The sequence below is a fragment of the Protopterus annectens genome, chromosome 17.part0 (assembly GCF_019279795.1).
Source record: "Protopterus annectens isolate FY-2018-M chromosome 17.part0, PAN1.0, whole genome shotgun sequence".
NCBI lineage: Eukaryota > Metazoa > Chordata > Ceratodontiformes > Protopteridae > Protopterus > Protopterus annectens.
In genome coordinates, this window is record NC_056751.1 from 404,489,251 (window position 1) to 404,508,820 (window position 19,570).

Sequence of the window (19,570 nt, forward strand, 5' to 3'; positions counted from 1 at the left end):
CAATGTAGAATCATGAAATTTGGTAAAAGGGATATAAACTGTATTCAAAATAAATGGTAATTTCATTAAAAATGGCACTGTAATTATATCTAGGGATGATAGAAGATTTTGATCATTGCTTATCTACTAACATCAAAAAACTATATTCTGTAGCTTATTTTTTAACTTATTTTTTTTCCCTCTCTTTGCACCCACTATATGTCAGTTTACAGCACACCCACTCAATTAGCTCATTCATTCCTGTCAAGAGGGTAAGCACTGACTGGGAGGGGTCATCATTCAGGCAGCTATCAGAAGTGGTTCAAGATTTTTATGTATGCTGCTCTGTCTTCTGTATATATCTGGTAAAGTGCCAAGATGGGAGCATGCAATGGGCTGCAGTAAAGGATGACCTCATATGTCGACAAGGAACAGTTCTTGTCAGGCAGCCTCACTCCCCCCTTGAATCATGAGTGGTGATTTCATTAATGTCTACAGAGAAAATTATACCCTCCATCCAGAAGAGGCTAGTGGCAATGCCCACTCACTCCTCCCAATCCCTGCCTGGCTACTGCAGTGGTGGGGTTGCTAATTAAACCAGGTTGCCATAGTAGCAGTCAGGACTCCTTCTGTGACAAGGAGCTATGCTAGCCTGTCTAAACTTAAAGCACATGTAGTCAGTTTTCACTCTTATTCTCATGGGTTAAAAACAACTCAGGAGAAACTCCCAAGCTGCAACTGGTATATCTATCGTAGGTGCACCCAGCAACCATCCATTCAGTAAATGCCCCAGGGCTGAGGTGAGACTGAATGGAAGGGTCCAAAACTGATAACAACTGGCTCCTACCTGGAAACACAGAAACCCTTATAGATTCTTTAGCAACCTCAGTGAGTAGACAGGTGTCCTGCAGGTCCAAAGAGCACATTCAGTCTTCTTGCATACAAGGAAGGATGAACTGCACCATGACCATCTGTAAAATTTGTTTGGGAATAAACTTGTTTAGGCTGTGTAAATTCAAAAGCAGCCTGAAGTCCTGTGCCTGTTTTGGAAATAAAAAAATCTAAAGTAATCTAGTCAGATAGGACCTCTTATATGACTCTTCTGCTGACAAGCAGTCCAGTAGAAAGTGCAGGTATCCTCAAAAAGTTGCCAGCAAGAGTTAGAATCACTGTAAACTAGTTTTGCTCACCAAAGGACTTCTTCAATGTATCTAAAACACCACCATTTCCAAATCCCAAGAATACATAAAACCAAGTCATGTGACAAATTTCTTAAAGTGACAGAATGCAACATCCCTGCATGGAAAACAAAAATATAAAAAAATACACACATAATTAATGTCAATATGACTCAATTAGCTCAAGGGATAGCAAAAATGCAAAGTACCCACATATTTAATATGACTCATTTAGCCTTGGAGGAAATAAAAAACTTCTATTTACAATCCAGCTTCTTTCCATCATGTCAATTACACGCTGAAACTGTGGCTGCCCTGCGTGTAAGCATTTCATATTATCAATACCAATAAATGAAAAAAATGGCTTGTGCTTGTGAATTAGTCAAATGTTGTTTAAACTAAGTGTTAGTATATTTTATGCATCTGACATTATTCATATAGTCTGCATTATTGGATTTAAACATCCTACTTCTCTGACCCATATAAAAGGTTCTGCAGGAATACTGTGCTAAATATATAACTCCCTGTGACGAAGGTATTATAAATCTATAAATGTCAAAAGATTTAGAGATATTTGCAGTTGTAAAACACTCACTTATGAGGTTTAAGACCTCTACTTTCTGCACTCTTTTGATAGGCTGGGACTTCTGGTAATGGGGAAGACAGGGGCAGGGGAGGAGTGTAGAAGGAAATCACATAGCCTCTGGATACTACTGACTGAATCCACTTGTCATGTGTAACAACATACCACACATCTAAGTGGAAGGATAGATGACTCTTAACTGCTTCCAGAGGGGGAGAGTCAGGAAAAGCATTTGCAGTTAGATTGCTGTCCCCTCAAAAGAGGTCAGTTACTCCTGCAATTTCTGGTTGTTCTTGCCTATGGACTGGCATCCATTACGGAACGTGCCACAATCTTGTTGGTTCCCTCTAGATCTGTGATTACCTTGTTACTGCTGGCCATGCCAGTATCATAACTGATGTAGACTCTTGTATCCCTGCAAAGGGCATAGGAGTCTGAATATTAACACTACCAACTGAAGGGTTTTGTCCACCTCCTCTATATTTTCCAGTTTCTCCTTAAATTCTGGTCAAAAAAGGCTGCTCTGTCAAGTGCGTGTTAAGGAAGGATGCCTTAGAAGTTTCAGAAATAGCTATGAGGCACAGCCATACATGATAGTGATGAGCTATGCCAGTGTCTTTTGAACTAGCTGCACCATTTACTGCTGCACACAAACCGCATGGTGATTTGGTAGAGAGGACATAGTTCCCATGTGAAATTTTAACTTAGTCTTTAATCATCTATATGGCAACTTCCGTGAGTGGGCCATCTCATCAGCCAGCTCTCACTGTAAGAAAATCATGTTTAACAAACAGTGTTCTGTCCTCAGTATAAAAATGGAGCATGCACAAACACAACACATTTCCTAAACCTCTCCATTGCTCTGGACTCTACTGGGAGTATGGACAGCAGAGCAGAAGTACTTTTAATGAAAGCTGCATCAATGACAGAATCTGGCTTGGCATTTTCAATCCGGCAAGTTCAATTGTTCAGAGGTCGGAGAATCTTGTCCAGTCTCACTGGAACAATCCATGCTCTCCCATACAGTCCTGACTATAACAGGCACCATCCTGAACTCCGGAAGAACCACTCAGGATGAATGTGAGGGGACCCAAAGGCTTCCTACAGGATATTCAGTGAAGAGAATATATAGTCTGTGAGCCACTGTCTCTCTCTCTTTCTACCTCATCTTTTCAAGAACTTCTTTGAACTTTAATTAATCGGGGGGGGGGGTCAATCTCAACTCCATTATCAGTGTGCAGGATGAAGGACTCCATCAAGAAGCCAGGTGCTACCTCAGGTACTTATGCTTCTTACCTTACCTTAGAGGGAATGGATTTGATGACAAGAAAGATGCCTACATTGGTCCGGATATGTCAGACTTATCACACAAGATCCCCTCAGACCCTCTGTCCTGTTGTTGAGGAGGACATATGGCCAAAGAGGCAGACACAAATGTCTTTGGCTGAAACCACTGACAGTGTGGAAACAGACACTGAAAGCAGCACATGCTGAATTGTTTGTATCATCAATGCTGAAAGTCATGCCAACACCACATTCAAGACCAAGGACATGACCATAACTATGGAATACTGAGGTCCATTGAGACTGCTGCTGCATTGAAAAGAATGGCAATGAATTTGACCTGAATGGCTTGACCCCCCCCCCCCCAATCAGTGGAGTCAATTGACTCAAACCCAAGCCTGACATTTAGAGTCTCAAGGCAAATGGCTCAAAAGTCAATCCAGCCCAGAATGACACTGACTCTAACAAAGTTAATGTTAAAACTAACCTAGAATGGCTGACACTGAACCCCAGGTCCAAAGAAACTCCTACAAAAACAGCAATAGAGTAGGAGCCATTGACATATATGGCACTGTCAACACAGAAGGCTTCAATTTTTTAATACCTTTATTAAATTATCACTTAAGACACAGGCAAACATACATTAATATAAAAGAAAACAATGTTAATATTTTATTAGTTACATATGTTATACTTCACAGATATTCCTTTTTATAGCTATCATTAGTACAGCATTACCTAAATTGATTAATTCTTGCATTATTGAACTTCACTCTTCTTCCAGAACATCATTCAGCATGTATTGTTCCCATAATTCCCATTTATTTCTACATAATTTGTTGTTACAATATTCAATACTTCAAACACAGTTAGTTTAGACTATGATTTCCATTTCTACTATTTGCTTTCAGGCAGCCAAAAGAATTAAATTTAATAAGGCCTTACTGTGTTTAGACAGTTCAGACTCTGTATACCAGCTCATAGGTTCATAGATCAGTACTAGGCTAACTGCCCTTGTGGGCCATTTTAAGTCTAGTCAATTAACCCATGTGAGAATCAAATCCTGCACCTTGTGTTTGTAAGGCAAATATCTTCATTATTATGCCTCCCTCTCAAAAGAATAATTTCTTTAGTTTCACCCAATATGTTTGACAATGTTCTCTGTATGGAATTTTTAAAATCTGCCAACTCATTGCACTCCCAAAACATATGTTCCAAGTTACCTCTTTATTCCCTGTTATTTGCCATCTACCTGAGGAAAAATTCTTTGGAATCTGCTTGGTGTATAAAAATACCTATGCAAACACATCCAAGTAAAAATCCCAAACCTTCTAGATTTTACATACTTGGACGCCATATATATGTCCTCCCATTGTTACCTTGTAAATTGCTTACCCAGTTTCTCTTCTAAATCTTTTCTAACCAACTCAGATTGATTCTTATAGTTATTGTGCAATATTTTATATGCCTTACTAATTATCAATTTTAACAGTAGCTTCTGTTCTAGATTCAACTAAAATCTCTACCAGAGCAGCAGGTCTTTCATTTAGGATTCCCATATCCCTTTTCTTTGTCTATACTCTGATATCAATCGCTGGTAGGGACGGCAGTCTCCAGAATGCAGTCCAAATGTTTTTTTGGCCTTATCCCATTCTCCTGCCTTCCTCTCCCTAGTTATTTGCTCTAAATACCTTGGTTCATTTGCCAGTTTTCTCCAGAAAATTCCATCCCCCTCTTCCCTATTCTCTGTATCCCTACTTGCAATCATCCCTATCTGCAAAACTCTCCTATCTCCATTCTTGTGTTAGCATAGTTCTTGGCATACTTTCTGCTACATTTTGAATATAATATTCTGTATAGCTGTTGATATTCTCCTTAAGGATCTGCATCCAAAATCCATCTCTCTCCTTATTTCTTGAATTTCCTTGAATGCTTCATCTTCATCCCTTTCCACTTTAATTTATAATTTTCTGCTTGTGTTATGTATATGAACCTTAATGTGTAGCTCTAAAATATTCCTTCAAATCTGGTAATCCTAAACCATCTTGTCCTAGTGGAAGGATCATTTTATTCCACTTAACGTTTGCTCTCTTCCTCTCCCAGATAAAGTCTTTCAATTCTTTATTAATCATTGTCCATAACTTATTGAGCACTTTCATCTCTCTAATGGAAACTTCCTCAGAATGAAGTATACATTACCCAACATCCCTTTTATATAAAACATATAACAATCAGCTGTGCAAATAATGAAATTTCTTAAAGCAACAATGCCATAAAATGTAAAGGCATAATATTAAAGCATAACAAAATATCTATTCTAAAACACATACATTGCATAAGAATGAACAAAGGAATACATAATGTGCTGGTACTGTAAACAATATCCACATTTAACCATACCTATAGCTTTATCCAGCCCCTGTTTTTGTCTCTCCAACATGTTTTTTATACTGCAATCTCTTTTGTATACAATGTTCGGGGCTGGTCCTACTAACTGTACCTGGTCTGTGTCAATGCTGAAGATGTTCCAATTGTGTTAAATGATATTCTTAATATTCTTGAAAGGAGAGACATTTTGATCCCTAGCTATGGGAAATATATTATAAAAGGGAAAACAGCAAAGGCGTGGTGTATTTGGCTCTATGCTCAAAATGTCCTTATTACTACATTGGCAAAACGAAAAATGCATTACGGAGTAGGATTTATCAGCATTATTATTATATTAATAGGAAGGATGAAAAAAATGCATTAGCAGTCTATATTAATGCCAATGAAGAACATAGCTTTAAGTTTGTTGTTATTGAACAAATGAATCTAGGAGAAAGAGGGGGACCCTTGAATGAGTTCCTGGAATTAGAAGAACTGAAATGGCAAATTAAAACAAATGCAACAGTGAACCCAGGACTAAAAAGTGCTGTGCCCATCAGTTCTGTTTTAAGATTGAAAGCACAATTTTTTTCTACAAAGAAGGTTTTAATATGTCAAACTGTTTTTAAGAATGTTCACATGTGCATGTGAAGTTATTATGTATTCCTTTATTCGTTCTTATGCAATGTATGTGTTTTAGAATAGATATTTTGTTATGATTTTATATTATGCCTTTACATTTTATGGCACTGTTACTTTACGAAATTTCATTATTTGCACAGGTGATTGTTATATGTTTTATATAAAAGGGATGTTGGGTAATGTGTACTTCATTCTGAGGAAGTTTCCATTAGCGAGACGAAAGCGCTAAATAAACAGTATTTTTGAGTGGCTCTGGACCTCGGTTCTTCTTTTTTCTGTGGATTATTAGTTGGTATGTCTTTAACCTTTATTGTCCAAAACTTCTCCACTTATTGATAAAAATATGCCTGACCTCTATATAAAACTAAACAAACTAAAAACATTTTCACTGTTTGTATCTTACTATCAATATCCATATAAAACAGCTTTCAGTTTCTCGGTTTTTATATTATCTTTTATTTAGTCTCTTCCTGCATAGCCTTACCTTCCATAACAGAAGTCTTTTTTAATCCATTCTCCTAAATACTTATTCTTGTGTGCTCCTATAAATACGGGTATTGCATAACCAATTTGTGTATCAGTACATAATTTACGGCTATAGCCACTGTTTTACTTTCATTAATTTTATATGCCGAAAAGACAGGAAATTGTGTCAAAATGTTTCACAACACTTCTTCTTTCGGCTTTTCCTGGTTATGGGTCGCCACAGCGGATCATCTGTCTGCTCATGATTGGCAGTGGAGTTTTACAGTGTCGAGTTGCCAGCCCGTCGCCCAACCTACCACAGAAGGCACACACACACACTCACACCTACGGCCAATTTAGAGTGTCCAATCCACCTACTGCATGTCTTTGGGATGTGGGAGGAAACCGGAGCACCTGGAGGAAATCCACTCAACCACAGGGAGGACATGCCGACTCTGCACAGAAGGCACCCTAGCTGAGAATCGAACCAGAGAACCTCTTACTGTGAGGTGACAATGCTAACTGCTGCACCACCGTGGCTGCCCAAAATGTTTCACAACACTGAGATCTCCTTTTCTGGTTTTGTCAGGTACAAAAAACATCATCTGTAAATAAAGACATTTTTTTCTTGATTACCAAACCAATTATATCCTTGAAATTCTGAGCCCTTATTTTCTTTACCAATACAACTAAATATAAAGCCAAAGGGGAATGAGGGCAGCCCTGCCTAGTTCCTCTGTTCAGAACCAACTAATCAGAGAAGAACCTGTCTGTGGAGCTTTTCTCTCCGGGCATCCACTGAAAAAGGATCTGCATCCAGTCGGAATTTCCCGGTAAACAAATAAAATAATAAAACAAAATAAAGCTTCTTGCTTTAATTCTTGCCTCCGATCCTTCATATAGCTTCTTAATTAACTTCATTATTGTATCACAGAATGCAAACGCTTCCATTGCCCTACTCATAAAATCCCCAACTTACTCTGTCAAATACTTTCTCTGCATCAAGACCCATCAACTACAACAGCATTTTCTTACATTCTGCTTCCCTCTGGATCATTATTGTTCTATTAATGCTGTCAAATGTTTGTCTCCCCTCCACAAAACCACATTGATCCATATCTAACAATTTGGCAATACCGTTGCCATTTTTTAGCTATTATAGACATAAACACTTTATAATCATGGTTTAAAATTGAAATGAATCTATATGAAGCTTGGTCTGATGGCTCTTTACCATCTAGGTATTACAGCCACCACAGCTTTCTTCCAAAATGTTGGTGATTCCCCTCCTTTTAAAATACTGTTAAATAAAACCTTCCAGATCTTGATCACTTTCTCCTAAATTCCAAACTTTTATATGAATACCATCTGTTCCTGAAGACTTCCCCTTTCTACTTTCTGCTGTCAAAGACATTGTGCTAAAAGTTTTTGTGCTCTGGAGTTATCAAAAAACAGTTGCTTAACAGCAATCTTTCTAAACTCATGCATATTACCAGATACTCCCTTATTTTCTCTTTTGCACTCTGCAATTGTGTCTCTTCTTCTGTGAAATTTCCCTTATTCTGCAATACTTCGAACATTTGTCAGCTCCTATAAATAATCTCTATTTCTTCTTAACCATATCTCTTTTACTTCTACCCTATTTTCCAACTCCATTTTTATTTTAGCCCATTCACTACTGTAACTTCTGAAGAAATTTCTGTCTTCCCTAATAATTTTTAAATAATTTCTGTTTCATATTCCTTAAATTCCTCTCTTTTTAACGGGTACCTGTCAGAAGAATGAAAATGCATTATGTCAAATACATCTTTGTCGAACTGTAAATGATGAAAACGCAAAATGACGAAGTGGATTTTAAGCAAATTCTTTCCCTGGGAAAGAAGTCGCTTGGCCACTTCTGTCACTTTGCCATTTCCGGCACTGTAGTGTGATCTCAGAGTTGGCATATTTAAGTAGGAGGGTGTGGGGGCAAAGCCCCCTACTTAAAATAGTGTTTAGTGTGGTTTTTTTGGGGGGTGGGACAGCAAATTGTTTCCCTGGGAAAAAAATTGCTGTTCTGGCTGTTTGCTCTTTTTTCTTTTCATTCTTTTGTGATCAATATAACAGCGTTCGCTCTTTTGAGCATTTGTTGTTATAACGTAGACCCCTTTTTAACAGGTAGGTGGGAAAGTGCCAGTATCTCATTTTTACTTCATTACCCTTCATTTTTATCTTAGTTTTTATTGATGTTTGATCTGAAATAGGTACTAATATGTGTTGAAGTTTTCAGTTGAATGCACATGTTCCTGTAAAATGTAATTTCTATCTATTCTGACCCAGTTATTGTACATTGAGGAATAATATATAAATTCTCTCCAAGTTTTTACTACGGAAGTCATGTCTTCCATACCAAATATTTTCCTAAATGTCTTCAGAAATCTACCCTCTTTCTTTTGTTATATTTTCCCTTCATGGTCCCCCAGATACAGCCTCACTGTTATAAATCAAGTTCCAGTTCCCACCTATAGAATATTCCCTGCTGAAAGCTGATTATTTCTCTCAAAATTTTCTTAAGCTCCATAATAGCAATTTTTGGTGAATATAGATGCCAGTTTAATCCTCCTCTCTTGCTAGTAGCCCTTACTACCACAAACCTAACATCATTATCTTCTTTTCCCTCTTCTATCACTATTGGAGCTCCTTAGCAACTAGTATAATTACTCCCCTTTTCCTTTGTCCCTGATATTCTGCAGAATATCCGTCCTGAAATCCTTTATTTATCAAATTCACATGCTCATTTCTTTCCAAACATGTCTCCTACAGCATTGCTATTTGCACGTTGCATTTCTTAACATAAGTCAATAGTCTTACCATTTTGGCTATACCTGTAAGGCCATTTACATTCCAATATAATATGGATAGATTAACCATTATGAAAAATAGTTATTGTTCTCACTTTATTATGCATGACATCTTTTTTTGAATATTTATTTCTAGCATTTGTGTTACATGCATACAACACTAATGTGTGGCAGGTTGATCTTTTATACACTTGTTTCTTGTTATCTCCATTTGAACTTATGTCACATTGTTAAAACTCTTTGTTTTAATAAAAACCCTCAAATAATTAAATACATTTTCAGAACACCCCAATAACCTATTAACTTATAACAAAAATGCAGAACTATGTACATCTTCAAAAACGAAGTTTAAACCTCCAGACAGGTACAACTGACACAGCTGAAAGCTGCATCCACAGGCATTACCTAAACTAAAGTTAAGGTTACCCATGCTAAAGCATTTGTTGCAGCATGTGCTCCCACTTACACTGGTTATTTTCTTATCTCTGTTACTATCCCAGATGTGAAAAACAGCTTGCATGTTTTCAGAAAACATTTACTTTTATCCTTAAGAAAAATGGACTGGCTATCTATCTTTAAATAAAACTAAAGTATACACTATTCTATTAAATGCATTGTGGTATTAAGGGTGCTAGGGAAGCTGTTATCTATTACTCGCTTACAATACTTTCAAACTTTATTTTTTACTGAACTGCCTGCCCTTGTACCTTTGCAGTTTGCATTTCTCTCAGCAAACAATACTCAGAACTCCCAAGTTTAATTGCTTGTTCCCGATGATAGCTTGTCACAATGGAAACATAGTAATAAGAAAAAAACAACTAACAACTCTGCAGATGCATGAATGTGTCATTGTCAATTTCACTCAGAACAGCACAGAATGTACCACTGCCTTCAGCTGCAGACTTCTTGACTCCCACTGAACATTTGCCAAAGGAAACAAAGCAAACAAATACCATTGCATATGCAAGAAACTTAGCACTTCTCATGGTATTGATCATTTTGTCTTGTTTTTCAAACTCACTTGCTTAGAGAAAACACTTCTTTTTAGATTAAGCCAAGAGCATTAATCCAGACATTCATTTTTGCTAAAATAAAAGAAAATGTCTCAACTCCATGTATAATATAGTCAGTGCACTTTTACACCCTACCTCAACTCCAGCAGCCAAAGATTACAGCATATTAAATTAAACATGCTTTTGTCCAGCTTTTCTTTTCTTTTTACATTGTAATATCTTTATCATATACAACAATCACTGAAAAGACTCACCTTCACCCCCACATTTAAAATACCCCAGACCACATACTACACAAACTGCTTTACTATCTAACATGCAGTTTACATCTAGTAAGAACAAAATGTTTTACTTACAGTTACTTTTTTCCTTTAATGTCCTTCTAAACATTAATGACATAATGTGGGTATAAGCTTTACAGTCCACCCACAGCTTTAATAAAGTCAAGGGTTCGCATCAAGAGTAAAGACAATAATGAGTAAATTCTTGACACAGGGAACTTACCCATGCTATCATTGTAATAGGTGTAACTGTATTTCTAAAATACAGCCATATAAACATCCCTATATGGACTACATTTTTTACCCCTGTTTTTATGCCAATTGCAGCAGTACCAATATAGTATACTTAGCTACTTGTATGGCATGCCAAGCGTTTTATGTAGGTCTCACAAAAAGGAGATTATGTGACCGTATATACAATCATCAATATGACATCCGCAAGAAAGACGAAACTAACGCGTTAGCAAGACATATTATGGAATGCCCCACCCATAACTTTAGTTTCAGAGTATTGCAATTGGTTCAGTATAACAAACGAGGGGGTAATATAGAAAATGAGTTAGCTTTGGCAGAACTCCACTGGATTATAAAATTAGCAGCACATTTACCTCCTGGTATCAATAACTTCCTTTCTATAAAACCTGTATTAATGGGGAGAAAATAAATAATACACATATATACTTTCCATATTTTATACAAAGATTTTTTATTCCTAATTATGGTTTTGGTGAACATTCATTTGGAATAGTAAACATAACAACTTTTTGTTCACTTTATCAGTAGATATATGCCAGTATATTACTAGCGAATATATAAGTTTTAATTAAATTCATATTCTTCTTTCTCTATTTATATTTAATAATTCATCATTGATTATTTAATGGATAGTGTATAGACATACCTATTGTTTTTATACTAGGGTAGAATTCCATTTGATAGCTTGTATATATATTTCTTTGTTTTGACATTATTGTCTGGGCATTTATATATGCGTACATTTATACATGCCCCTTTTTAATAACCTAGTGCTATCATGATATTTCTTTATATCTATTTCTAGATAAAGCACTAGTTACATCATTAATATGAGAGATATAAACATGCATTTATTTGTTCTACTCATATATTTGTAACTTTATTTATGCACGTTTATATATATGTATGTACATCCATATGCATTTTTATATGTGCATTTTTATGTGCATTTTTCATGTGCATTTTTAGTTTTTCTATATATATATTTTTTTTTAGATAATTCATGAAATAGTTACTATTAAGAATAAAATTAATTATATTAGGTAGCCAAAGTATTAATTTTGAGCGTTATTATCATAGGTGCATTTTTTAATGATTACTAAAAGAATGATTTCCTATTACTGTTTTAAAGCAGGACATACATTATATGTTATCATTTATGTTTAACATCAATATTTCATTTATGCATCATGTAACAATATACCAGAACCATCATATAAATGTTATATATAATATTACATAGTTTTTGTATATATATAATTATTACACAATTGCATATATTAATTTGTGAATAAGTATGTATACATTCATATTTATTTTATTTTACTTATTTATTTATGTTATTTATTCATTTATTCACTTATATCAGGTTTACAGCTTAGTAAGTTGTTTGATAATATATTAACTAAGAGTCACATATATAAAGTGAGAGCTACATTTAGCTATTCAGTTAGTAGCAACCATCCGTTTTCACTGTTGGCACTCACAAAAGGTAGATGTCAGCACTTCTAATGGATTTATTAATGCATATTAATCAATGAGTTTTTGATATAAGCACTTTAATACAAATTGTATAATTGATGTCATCAGTTGGAAATCCCGCCACATTTAGTATTTAAACGCACTTTTGTATGTAAAAGTTATCTGAAGAAGCGTAGCTTGAACTACGTGAAAGCGCTCATCATTTTCTCAAATAACTGGCATTCGTTTTTATATTGTGTCTGCTACTTGAATAATTCAGTTCATAGAAGAAGATACACATTGTGGCTGGACATCTTACTACTTTCTATTCATTCGTTCGCATCAAGATCTAAGGATGTAATGGTGCCCTTCTACTCTTCCCTCATCAGACCCATTATTGAGTACAATACACCAATTGGAATGTACCTGGCTAGACATCTCCAGCAGCTGGAGAGACCACAGAGGTACCTAACCAAGAGAATTACTGGCCTCAAACAGTTTCCCTATGCAGCACGATTGAAAAAGCTAAGACTGCTCTCTGTTGCATACCGCTTTCTCAGAGGCGATCTCTGTCTAACGTACAGAGCCATGTCCAACCCAGAATTGTTGATCATGCTCCATCTTAGCAAAACCAAATCTACTCGAGCTACACGCTCTAGGGATATAAACCTCAACACAACAATGAATAGAACATGCTGGAGGCTTAGATTCCCTTTGCAGAGACTTCCCTTACTATGGAACAGGGTCCCGATCTACATAAGGCAGAGCCCCTCACTATCACTCTTCAAGAGGAACCTTGATGAGTGGATGGGTAACAGAAAGTTCACACCGGGGATCACACCAACAGCACTACTAGATAGGGGCCAGGGGTACTAGCTGCTAGTACAAGGGTCTAGGGAACTACTAAAGGGGCAGTGAATACCGCACGACGTGGCTGGGCTAATATATGCCTTCGGGCAGATAGCTCAGTACCAACCTATGAACCTAAGAAAAGTACAGTCTTCCTCAGCTACAAATTACAAATGTGACTGATGTTTTATAATCTTACATTTATTCAATAATTTTAGGGTTGCTGGTCTTCTTTCTGTTCATCTCGGCCTCCCATCACTAGGTTTGGATCATAAAGTCAGTGTGCCTTTTCAATTAACAAATCCTGCAGTGGATAGCAATCCAGTTGCTTATTTGTGCATTCATAAATGAATACAGTCTGTTCCTCCAAGTTTCTCTGGTACAGAAGAAAATCTCAGGTTTTCTCTGCATCTATTGTCTGCTAACTCTAAAGTAATGTCTTTTGGCTTTTCCCGGTTAGGGGTTACCACAGCGGAACTCCGGTCCACTAATGATTGGCAGTGGATTTTTATGGTACGGAGTTGCCAGCCTCATGCCCAACCTTCAAAAAAGGCACACCCATTCATACTCGCACATGTCTTTATTGTCTTCTAACTCTACCATTTTTAAAACATCTCTTCTTGGGAAGTCTCATACTCCGCTAGCCTTTCTTCATTTCAGCCTCTGATTTTTGCAGTTTTATCAGTACATCTGAATAGCTAGTTAAAGCTTCTCCTATTTTTCCAGCCCTTTGTTATTTGAGTTGTATTCCTTCAATGTTTTGTTCGTTTTGATCAGCTCTGAGTACACATTATTTAACTTTTCCTCTAAATTACTGGAAGCCATCTCTTGTACCAAAACTGAAGCTTGAACTGCTTTTTGATGAACATCTGCCTGATTCTTACCATTGTGTTTTCTCTTCACCTTGTCTATTTGATTTTCTTTCACGTTCTCTAAATTTCTTCTTTGCAGGCATTCAGGCAGTGTACTTACTAGCCAGTAAGTGAATTTTACTCAAGTTGTCAGAATTACTAGCTGTTTTTTTCACACTGAGAGAGCTGAAATTAAAGTGTTGATCAGTGTGAAGCCATCTTGGAAGTTCCAGAAGGCTTCAGTTTTGAAGGTTCCAGCCCTGAAACTGAGATCATAACTGACAAAGAGATGTCTGCCAACATCAGCATTGACATCTCATGGTTTGTGACTGTGTAATCAGAACAGCTGCCAAAAAAGAGACTGGTGAGGAAAAGCGGTATAAAAAATCATATGGAAGGCAAAGAAAGACTGTCCTTGTCTACCCTGGTATCAGATGAGGAAGCATTTACTAATGAACATTCAAAAGGGTCTCCATTATCTTCCCATTATCAGTCAGCAGTAACAGAGTGTCTTCCAAAAGACTTGACAGACAGCAGTCTGGAAGGAAAAATATTTCTGTCATCTAAGTCTGAAGCAGAAGACTTGCTATCCTAGCCAGTTTCACAAGAAAAGATTCAACAATAATAACTAACAAATTCGAAACTACAAAAGTGGGTAATTGTAGAGGCAGAGGAATATTCTATCCTGGGTTTCTAGTGAACTGGAACAGAAGTAGATTCTATAGTACTACTACTCTTGTCAGTTTTATGTTTCTTCCTTCTCACTCTCTGTCTGTCTTTTTGCTCTGCAGAGTCCTTGAGATTTGGCCTTGATCCCATGTATCAAAAGAGTCAACCCTAAGGTTAAGCTCAAAGCTGAAGGCCTCTAAGGGGTGAATCCAGAGCTGCCATTTAGGGTCTGCAACAGCGACTTATTTTCCTTTTTCTAAAGTTCTCTGTGATTAACAGATTGAAAAATATCACATTTCTCATTAAATGAATTTCCCTCAAATTGAGAATGTACAGACTATGTCCATCGTAAGGTAGAATCTTGTGGTCACATTACATTTCTTAAAAGCACTATTTTCCATTACTCAAGAACATAAGTCAAACAATAACTGTCAACAACCAGTCTTTCAAAGCATTCTTTAAACAATGTATAAGTGTAGAGCCAGAAGAAAAATATATGAACTTGTTAATACAACAAATTTAGCAACAAAATCCTAAACTCTTAAAACAGATTTTTTACTCTAGAAAGCATATGACAAGGAAAAACACACAAACTTAGTATATCAAATCAGAAGGAAGTATAGCTGTCAAGGCAAGATATGAAAGAAGGATACAAAGGCCTAGGGAGGGGTAGAGAAATAAGAAACTGTCTACACAGGCAAAAGTTAGAAAGGTCTGACCTTTCCACTGAATGAAAACAAAGAAACATGCTAATGACAGATAAACATTAATAATGTTAAAAAAAAAAACAGAAAACAAACACCCCACAGCAATAGAACATGTAGTTTCTCTTCCATGAAAGTTTCTCAAGCAGCAAAAATGATCTGCTGGTGAAGCTAGCTAGATGAGCATTGCGAGTAAAGGGGAGGGGCTACTAGTCTTAACATTTTAGATTTCTACTAACTGACAGCCTGCATTTTCAGTCTTGCTGGTTGAGTAGGGTGAATATATCACAAATTACTGATTTTGCCTAGAAGTGTTTTGAGTAACATGAGACAACCATTTAGAAACTGTTTTGACATGAAAAAGAAGTTATGTATTCACCATAACGTTCCATGTTTGTTGTCCATGATCTCACCTTCATTATTGCTGGTTGGGTTCGGAACCAAGCATTGGTTCCGACTCGGCCTCATACTAAAGCTCGAGAGCTTTCACTGACTCAAGGCTACAACCTATCCCAAGATGCCTAGCGACTGTTAGCCAGATCTCATTTGAGAGAACTAATCACTGGACTATGCCAACCAATACAATAACTGTAACAGATGAGCGGTCCATAATTTGAAAGGCATGAAGGAAATCAGGCAATTTACAGCCAATTTCAGCAATTTCCTCTCTATCCTTCAGGAAGGGGGAAGGAGGGGTGGGATGCAAGAATGAAGGAGAAATCATGGGTAACAAACATGGAATGTTATGATGAGTACATAACTTCTTTATGTTATGTTGTCCTATCTCACCTTCATTCTTGCTGGTTGGGACAGCATCCCCAGCACCTTCTTTCTTGGGTGGCTCAAGGAAATAAACTCTTCAGAACAGTGGAACCAAAGGATGCCCTGTTCCGGCCACATCTACTTTGTAATAAGTGATAAAGGTATGAGGGTTAACTCATGTAGCTGTAGCATAAATTGAATCCAAAGGGAGTCTGGCTTAAAAGGCAGTGGAAGTGGACATAGTTCTAGTTGAATGCCCTCTAATTTTCCCCATCAGCTATTTATTCTGAGAGTTATAGACATAAGTGATGGTATCTGTAAGCCATTTTGATAAGGTGACTTTTGAAACTGAAGTACCTTTTTTATTTTCTGAAAATATAACAAACAGTTGGTCAGATTTTCTAAATTCCTTGGTCCTATGCAAGTAAAAGTGTAACTGTCTATGTATGTCCAGTTGGTGAAGCTTGTATTCTGCCTTGTTGCTATAATTAGAGAAAAATATGGGTAACTCAATAGACTGATTTAAACTGGCCTCAGAGCAAACTTTTGGCAGAAAAGAAGGATTTCTTCTGAGGGAAACTGTCTTTGTGGAAAATCAGATAGGGAGGATGGATAGACAGAGCTTGCAGTTCTGAAACCCTTCTAGCGGAAGTAATGTCTGTCTTCCAAGATAAAAACTTTAGTGAACAAGAGGAGGCTGGCTCAAAAGGAGGAAGAGTTAAGGACGATAACACCAAATTAAGGTCCCAAGGAGGTGGTAGTTTTCTTAAGGGAAGTCTTAAAAAGGAATGTACCCCTGAGAAATGCTTTGCATAATCTATGGGACATTATATTGGATCCCATGTCTTCTAAGTAGTAGTTAGATATGGCAGCCAATTGTACTCATACCATGGCTGCCGCTGCACCTTGATTAAAAGTTTTTGTTAAAAATTCCAGGATTGCAGATATAGGGACTGTAAAGGGGTCTATATGTTTTTTGTCAGCCCAACAAGAAAGCTTCTTCCATTTGCTTGCATAAAGTTTCTTAGTTCTATTCTTGTGTGATGAAACCAGAATGTGTTGTACTGCTGGAGATAGTTCTGGAAGCCTGGCTAAGACTGGAAGTGGAGGAACCAAGCTGTCAGCTTGAGGCTTTAAAGAGAATGGTAGAGCGTTCCTGACTGATGAGTCAGAAGATCCGGCACTGAGTCCAGGATCCAAGGCTCCTCCTGAAGATGGCGCCATAGAAAGGAGAACCATATCTGACGAGGCTAGTAAGGAGCAATGAGAATTAGCCTGCGACTCAACGATTTGGCTTTCTGAAGGACCTTGGGAATTAATGGAAATGGGGGAAAAGCATATAAAATTCCCAGAGGCCAATCATGAGCAAGTGCATCCCTTGGTGACTCCCCCGGAGGGGGAATTAGGGCAAAGTAGCTGCTGCATTTGGAGTTAATGGGCATAGCAAAGAGGTCGCAGCAAGGCTGGCCCCACTTGCAAAAAATTTGGTTTGCAATTTCCTGATTCAGGGACCACTCGTGAGGCATAACAATTGCCCTGCTTAATCTGTCTGCTATTATGCTGGATTTCCCCAGGATGTGCGTTGCAGTCAGAAAACGTTGAGAAGAAATTGCCCATTGCCATACTCTCTGAGCCTCTCGACAGAGGGGGTAGGATCTGGTTCCGTCTTGTTTGTTGATGTACCACACCACGGACATATTGTCTGTTTGTATTGCAATAGTACCCATTGTAAGAAAACTCTAGAATGCCTGCAATGCCAGAAGCACTGCCCTCATCTCTAGGACATTAATGTGCAAGTGGTATTCGTGTTCTTGCCAAATCCCTTGGACAGTCTGTCCCAGATAATGCCCCCCCCCACCCTGTCTGGGAAGTGTCTGTGGTCACTGTAGCTACAGATTGGGGGAGAAGAAATGGTCTGCCTATCGTTACCTGAGTGGACTGAAGTCACCAGTGTAGGTCCCTCTTGCAGGTGTTTGTAATGAGAATTTTGTGTGACATGGGCAACTCCTGCATAGACCACTGAATGAAAAGTAGCCATTGTAATATTCTCATGTGTAGACAAACCAGTGGAACTAATGTTATTGCAGTTGCCATTGAACCCAGAACCTTGAGGACAAATTTTGCTTACACTTTTTTCTTCATGAGCAATACTGACACCTGATGGCATAGCATTTGAACTCTTTTGTGAGGTAGTTTTGCCACCACGTCTTTGGTATTTAAGTCTGCCCCTATAAAGGTAATATGCTGTGATGGCAACAAGGCAGATTTTTCTAAATTTATAGTAATGCCCAGCTCTGAGCAGAGATGAATGGTGATGTCTCTTGTCCTGGTTAGTAGATGCTTGGTGGTGGCGATCAGCAGCCAGTCATCTAAGTATGGAAACACCCGGAATCCTTGACACCTCAGGTGAGCCATAACTACTGCCATGCATTTGGTAAACACTCTGGGAGCTGCAGTGAGACCAAGGGCAGAGCTCTGAACTGGTAATGACTGGCTCCCAGCTTCTGGATCGCCTGTCCATCTTTATATGGTAGTATGCATCCTGAAGATCTGTGGAGCACATCCAATTGTCTTGTCCCAGAAAAGGGAGTATAGATTTCAGTGTTACCATCCAAAACTTCATTTTCTTTACCGACTTGTTCAGTCTGCTAAGATCCAAAATTGGTCTCTAGTCCCCTGTCTTTTTTGGAACTAAAAAGAACCTTGAGTAAATTCCAGATCTGATTTGGTCTGTGGGGACTTCTTGGATGACTCTTTTTTCTAGCAACCTTTGAATTTTTAGGGTTGCTTGATCCCTTTGACCGGGTGGTATATCTCGGAAAGACTTTGATGGAAGGGGTGGAAGAGAGAAAGGAATGTTGTATCCCTGGATATGATGGCCTGTACCCACTTGTCTTGAGTGATGTCTAGCCATGCTTTTGGGTACAGTGATAATCCCCCTCGACTGCCTCCAGAGGTGGACAGGCCGGCCTCCTTTCAGGAACGCTGGAAGGGTCTACCCAACAACGTATCTCTGTTACCCTGATTTTGCGGACCCCCTCTGCCATGAGGGTGGTCTCTTCCATTATTTCCCCCTCTGCCTCTGGGGGAAAATTTACCACGAGCTTCCGGCAAGGCTCTTCTGGATTTCCAGAACCACATTTTTCCACCCTTCTGACCTTTGGGATAAGGTCTAATAGGGATGAAGAAACGTACTCCCAATGTAGACAATGTCTTGCCATCTTGTTCACTCCTGGTGAGAGTCTACTTCACTTTTGGCCTAAACAAGGATGAGCCATCAAACAGGGCTTCTATAAAGGAAGACTTGAAGGGTTCAGCAAACCCACAAAGATGCATCCAGGAATGTCTCCTCAGAGCTATTCCTGTGCATGCTGCCCTGCTCGCTCC